This window comes from Ovis aries, chromosome 2 (genome assembly GCF_016772045.2).
Source record: "Ovis aries strain OAR_USU_Benz2616 breed Rambouillet chromosome 2, ARS-UI_Ramb_v3.0, whole genome shotgun sequence".
NCBI lineage: Eukaryota > Metazoa > Chordata > Mammalia > Artiodactyla > Bovidae > Ovis > Ovis aries.
In genome coordinates, this window is record NC_056055.1 from 154,270,436 (window position 1) to 154,277,882 (window position 7,447).

Below are 7,447 nucleotides of genomic sequence, written 5' to 3' on the forward strand. Positions count from 1 at the left end.
TGATCTTTTTAATGTGTTGTTGGATTCTGATTGCTAGAATTTTGTTAAGGATTTTTGCATCTATGTACATCAGTGATATTGGCCTATAGTTTTCTTTTTTTGTGGCATCTTTGTCAGGTTTTGGTATTAGGGTGATGGTAATCTCATAGAATGAGTTTAGAAGTTTACCTTCCTCTGCAATTTTCTGGAAGAGTTTGAGTAGGATAGGTGTTATCTCTTCTCAAAATTTTTTGGTAGAATTCAGCTGTGAAGCCGTCTGGACCTGGGCTTTTGTTTGCTGGAAGATTTCTGATTACAGTTTCAATTTCTGTGCTTGTGATGGGTCTCTTAAGGTTTTCTATTTCTTCCTGGTTCAGTTTTGGAAAGTTGTACTTCTCTAAGAATTTGTCCATTTCTTCCATGTTGTCCATTTTATTGGCATATAATTGATGATAGTAGTCTCTTATGATCCTTTGTATTTCTGTGTTGTCTGTTGTTATCTCTCCATTTTCATTTCTAATTTTATTGATTTGATTTTTCCCCCTTTGTTTCTTGATGAGTCTGGCTAATTGTCGATTTTATGTATCCTTATTTTCGACAAAGGAGGCAAGGATATACAAGGGATTAAAAACAATCTCTGTAACAAGTGGTGCTGGGAAAACTGGTCAACCACTTGTAAAAGAATGAAACTAGATCACTTTCTAACACCATAGACAAAACTACACTCAAAATGGATTAAAGATCTAAATGTAAGACCAGAAACTATAAAACTCCTAGAGGAGAACATAGGCAAAACACTCTCTAACATAAATCACAGCAGGATCCTCTATGACTCACCTCCCAGAATACTGGAAATAGAAGCAAAAATTAACAAATGGGACCTAATCAAAACTAAAAGCTTCTGCACAACAAAGGAAACTATAAGCAAGGTGAAAAGACAGCCTTCTGAATGGGAGAAAATAATAGCAAATGAAGCAACTGACAAACAACTAATCTCAAAAATATACAAGCAATTTATGCAGCTCAATTCCAGAAAAATAAACGACCCAATTAAAAAAAAATGGGCCAAAGAACTAAATAGACATTTCTCCAAAGAAGACATACAAATGGCTAACAAACACATGAAAAGATTCTTAACATCACTCATTATCAGAGAAATGCAAATCAAAACCACAATGAGGTACCATTTCATGCCAGTCAGAATGGCTGCGATCCAAAAGTCAACAAGCAATAAATGCTGGAGAGGGTGTGGAGAAAAAGGAACCCTCTTACATTGTTGGTGGAAATGCAAACTAGTACAAGCACTATGGAGAACAGTGTGGAAATTCCTTAAAAAATTGCAAATAGAACTGCCTTATGACCCAGCAATCCCACTGCTGGGCATACACACTAAGGAAACCAGAATTGAAAGAGACACATGTACTCCAATGTTCATCGCAGCACTGTTTATAATAGCCAGGACATGGAAGCAACCTAGATGTTCATCAGCAGATGAATAAATAAGAAAGCTATGGTACATATACACAGTGGAGTATTACTCAGCCATTAAAAAGAATACATTTGAATCAGTTCTAATGAGTTGGATGAAACTGGAGCCGATTATACAGAGCGAAGTAAGCCAGAAAGAAAAACACCAATACAGTATACTAACTCATATAAATGGAATTTAGAAAGATGGTAATGATAACCCTGCATGCGAGACAGCAAAAGAGACACAGATGTATAGAACAGTCTTTTGGACTCTGAGGGAGAGGCTGGGATGATTTGGGAGAATGACATTGAAACATGTATAATATCATTATGAAATGAATTACCAGTCTAGGCTCAATGCAGGGTGCAGGATGCTTGGGGCTGCTGCACTGAGATGACCCAGAGGGATGGTGTTGAGGGGGGAGGTGGGAGGGGGAATCAGGATTGGAAACACATGTACACCCGTGGTGGATTCATGCTGATGTGTGGCAAAACCAATACTGTATTGTAAAGTAAAATAATAATAATAATAAATGAAGAAAAAAAAAGAAAAAAAATTACTTACAATAGTAACAACAAAGGGATGTTAGGTTTTGGGTCTATTGCATTGGGTTGTAATGAGGATTAATTAGGGGAATTCATCTGAAGTACTTAGAACCCAGTCTTGCAAATTATAAATGCTCACTTAGATATAGCCCTTTGGAAGAAATGCATACTGGCATATTTACAACATATTTAGAATTGTATTTGCCTGATTATTTTTATTTCTAATGCAATTTAAGAATGCATATTAATTTCATCAATACAGATATATAAAACATGACACACATATGGGACAAGTATATACATATGCATGTATAAAGACTAACATTCACATATTTAGTAAGTTGAACTTGAGATTAAATAGTGCATTTTAGATAAAGGAGATTTATAGGTATATCACAAATACCTAAGTATTTAAAATGAAAATAATTCATTTTCTCTCCATATACAAACAATGAAAACGTGATGTAAAAAAATTCAAACAGTATGTGAAGAAATAAGGTAGTAGCTTTTTTCATATGGTTCCGAAATATCCACTCTTAATATTACTATGTGACCTCCTAGGGAATTTCTATGAATATGTAAACATATAAATGTTTTAAATGGTAGATTGCTGTTGTTTATAATGTTTCACATCATTTTCATTTAAAGATATCTTATGAATTAAAAAATATTAAATTATCTAATTTTTGGAAATACTTCTAGTTTTTCATTGTTGTATCAATTTTATTACCAAATATATAGTAGTTATGCCATAAATATTAATATTTGCTAAAAAATGAATGCTTAATTATGTATAACATCACATCTTTCTTTGACAATTAACATGGATCTATATTACTTTTATAAGTGTATTTAAATAAATTCTATTTATGTATATTTACTTATCTAAGTGATCCACTCTTGTGGAACATTTAGGTTGTTTCCATAGTTTGCCTATTTTAAGTACAATCATGATAAAGGACACTTTATATACTTTATTTAGTCAATACTAGGTAATGAGATTGAGGCAGCTTGTGCATCAACTGGCAGTCACAGGTTCTTATCACTTAACCTGACCTCTGCAATCTGAAGATCAAGAAGAAACCATCAGAACTGTTGGTTGCAAAGCCACTGCACACTCTCCCACTAAGTGGATGCCTTGTTCTTGTATTCTCTTCTCTTTCTGTTTCTCTGATCTTTTTTCTCTGTTTTAATTTAGTTTCAATTCAGAACTCATATGAATACATTTGATGATAGAAATCTAAACCACACATAGAACCCTAGCTGTTGCTGTGAACTTAGGAAATATATTTCTTTGCTTTCTAATTTCTACAATACAGGAAGAGGAAGGAGATTGGAATGGATGATGGATAAGATAGAATATTGAATATGTCATACTCTGTGGCTCTGGCTCTCCAGTGTTAATCTATAATATAAAATATAGTCATGGTTTCCAAGATCTTCTACAACACACTTCCAATAACACTCTTCTGGTCTGTGGAAAGATAGTTACTGTTAAAGTCTAATATCTTCCTTCAGTTTAGTTCAAGTTTTACTGTATGCCTCAGACACTCCAAGTTTTTGAGGTGCTATTACCTGGTGTAATGATGAAATTATGGAAATGTATTTCTCTTCAGCTATTCTGTTTATTTTTTAAAACAGAATAGAAAGCCTATTCTTTTCAGGTATCTTCTAGGCTATTCCTTATGATCTATTTTAGGAAAATAGTTACAAATATACATTACCAGAATTCACCACTTTAATTTATCAATTTGGCTTGAAAATTTTCCTCTATGTGAGTGTGAGTTTTTGCCAAGTATAAAAAACAAATGTACAGCTTGTCTCTACAAGTTTCTAATTTTTAAGTTCAACTGAATGGGTTATTAAAAGATACTTACTCCTTGGAAGGAAAGTTATGACCAACCTAGATAGTATATTAAAAAGCAGAGACATTACTTTGCTAACAAAGGTCCTTTGAGTCAAAGATATGGTTTTTCCAGTATTCATGTATGGATGTGAAAGTTGGACTGTAAAGAAAGCTGAGTGCTGAAAAAATTGATGCTTTTGAACTGTGGTGTTGGAGAAGACTCTTGAGAGTCCCTTGGACTGCAAGGAGATCCAACCAGTCCATCCTAAAGGAAATCAGTCCTGAATATTCATTGGAAGCACTGATGTTGAAGCTGAAACTCCAATATTTTGGCCACCTGATGTGAAGAGCTGACTTGTTTGAAAAGACCCTAATGCTGGGAAAGATTGAGGGCAGGAGGAGAAGGGGATTGCAGAGGATGGGATAGTTGGATAGCATCGCTGACACAATGGACATGAGTTTGAGTGAACTCTGGAAGTTGGTGATGGACAGGGAGGCCTGGCGTGCTGCATTTCATGGGGTCACAAAGACTCGGACATGGCTGAGGGACTGAACTGAACTGAACTGAACTGAACTGAATTGAACGGGTTGCTCTAAAGGTCATTTATTTCATTTGAAATTATACTTTTTAAAATCAAATCAAGACATTTATATCAAGCTTCTAAAGGCTACCCACTCCAGTATTCTGGCCTGGAGAATTCCATGGACTGTATAGTCTGTGGGGTTGCAAAAAGTTGGACAAACTGAGCAACTTTCACTTTCACTTTCCTCAATCTTGGTATTATTTTGAACCAGAAATGTATTTGTTATGGGGAATATCCTATCAAGAAGGTTATTAGCATTCCTTTCTTCTACCAAGTAGATATCAGTAATACCTTCAGTAGGGACCTCAAATGTCTCCAGATATTGCCAGATACTTCTTGAGAACCATAATTGACCTCTATGACAATCACTGTCTTAAATGTTATTTTTAGTGTATCTACTAGGTGGCTAAACAACACTATTACAAAGCCCTAAATCCTATAGTGGTTTTATAGTTAACACGATTGTTTTTGTTGTTTAGTCGCTATGTCCAACTCTTGTGATACCATGCCAGCCTCCTCTGTTCATTGGATTTCCCACACAAGTATATCAGAGTGAACACACAAATATTTTAAATTAAAAGAGTGACCTGGAAACAGAGATGGAATTCCAAAGTCTATTTATTCTAGGTGTATTTTGAGATATTGCTAAATATAATAGTTTGTTTATTCAATGATATTTTCTTATAAATGTTAGCCTTAATTCATAGTTCATGAGGGGTAAGTTGCTAAAGCAAATATTATAACTTACTAACATTAACTTACAGAAATAATTTTTCAGAAATTCTTCTTCATGATTAAAAGTTTGCTGAGAAATTGTAACATTTTTCTTAAATATTATATGAGCTGGAAAGTTAACTTCATTATTAATAAACATAGTAACATGACATGTAATTTTGGTAAATTAATGTGAATTTCTGTTTGAGTTTAATGAGGAACTAAAGTGAGAAATCACCAGATGGTTAACACCAAAAGCAGATTGATTATATTCTTTGCAGCCAGAGATGGAGAAGCTCTATACAGTCTGCAAAAACAAGACCCCGAGCTGACTGTGGCTCAGACCATTAACTCCTTATTGCCAAATTTAGACTTAAATTGAAGAAAGTGGAGAAAACCAGAAGACCATTCAGGTATGACCTAAATCAAAATCCTTATGACTATAGAGTGGAAGTGAGAAATAGATTTAAGGGACTAGATCTGATAGACAGACTGCCTGTTGAAGTATGGATGGAGGTTTGTGACATTGTACAGGAGACAAGGAGCAAGACTATCCCCAAGAAAAAAGAAATGCAAAAAAGCAAAATGGCTGTCTGAGGATGCCTTACAAATAGCTGTGAAAGAAGAAAAGTAAAAAGCAAAGGAGAAAAGGAAAGCTATACCCATTTGAGTGCAGAGTTCCAAAGAATAGCAAGGAGAAATAAAGCCTTCCTCAGCAATCAATGCTAAGAAATAGAGGAAAACAATAGAATGAGAAAGACTAGAGATCTCGTCAAAAAAATTATAGATACCAAGGGAACATTTCATCCAAAGATGGGCTAAATAAAGGACAGAAATGGTATGGACCTAAAAGAAGCAGAAGATATTAAGAAGAGGTGGCAAAAATACATAGAAAAACTCTACAAAAAAAGTTCTTCATGACCCAGATAATCATGATGGTGTGATCACTCACCCACAACCAGACATCCTGGAATGTGAAATCAAGTGAGCCTTAGGAAGCATCACTATGAACAAAGCTAGTGGAGGTGATGGAATTCCAGTTGAGCTGTTTCAAATCCTAAAAGATGATGCTGTGAAAGTACTGCACTCAATATGTCAGCAAATTTGGGAAACTCAGCAGTGGCCGCAGGACTGGAAAAGGTCAGTTTTCATTCCAATCCCAAAGAAAGGTAATGCCAAAGAATGTTCTAACTACTGCACTCATCTCACAAGCTAGCAAAGTAATGCTCAAAATTCTACAAGCCAAGCTTCAGCAATATGTGATAGCCAGGGTGATAACAATATTTATAGATCTTTTATGCATATATTTGCCAATATATGAATCATTCATTCATTATTTTAACAGATACTTATTGAACCAGGACTATTTTCAGTGATGGGACACTGGTGAATAAGACAGGAGGGTCCCTGCTTTGGTGGAATTTACTAGTGTTGAGGAGGCAGTCAAAGAAATTAGTTCACTAAATAAAGTTTGTTTAACAATGATTGTGAAAAGATATAGTATAGTTTAATAAAATAGAGAGTAACTTGGAAAAAATCATGTATCATTAAAAAAAATTTCCTAAATCATTTAATTGAGCCTACATTTGGAATTTAATATAGGAAAAACAAAGCATAGTTAAAGAATTAGAAATAATATATAAACAGTGTGAGGAAAGCTGACCATTATTGTGTTTTAAATCTAATTTCCTTTTGGGGAAATCCAGTTGTAAGTTTTTCAGATTTAACACACATGTCTACTCTAAGGAAAATAAATTGCATATATAAAGGAAGATTAAGGTGAAAAATAATAAAGCTACACAGCTGAGAGACTCTGTCTTATTACACTAACCATATACTGATTATGTAAGTGTCCTCTATAGAGATTGAGCTTTTATGATGGAAGGGTACAAATTAATACAGAAAGGAAATTTACAAATGAACATTTCCATGCAGAAATATATATATTTTTAGCACCATCTAGCTATTTCCTATACTTCAATTTCTGTCCCTAACAATACCATCAGCCGGCCTACCCATGTCTTTTCCTAATTTATTCCTAAGCTCAATTCAGTTCAGCCACTCAGTCATGTCTGACCCTTTGTGACCTCATGGACTGCAGCATATCAGGCTTCCCTGTCCATCACCAACTCCTGGAGCTTATTCAAACTCATGTACATCGAGTTGGTGATGTCCATCGAACCATCTTATCCTCTGTCATCCTCTTCTCCTCCTGCCTTCAATCTTTCCCAGCCTCAGGATCTTTTCTAAAGAGTTAGTTCTTCGCATCAGGTGGCCAAAGAATCGGAGTTTCAGCTTCAGCATCAGT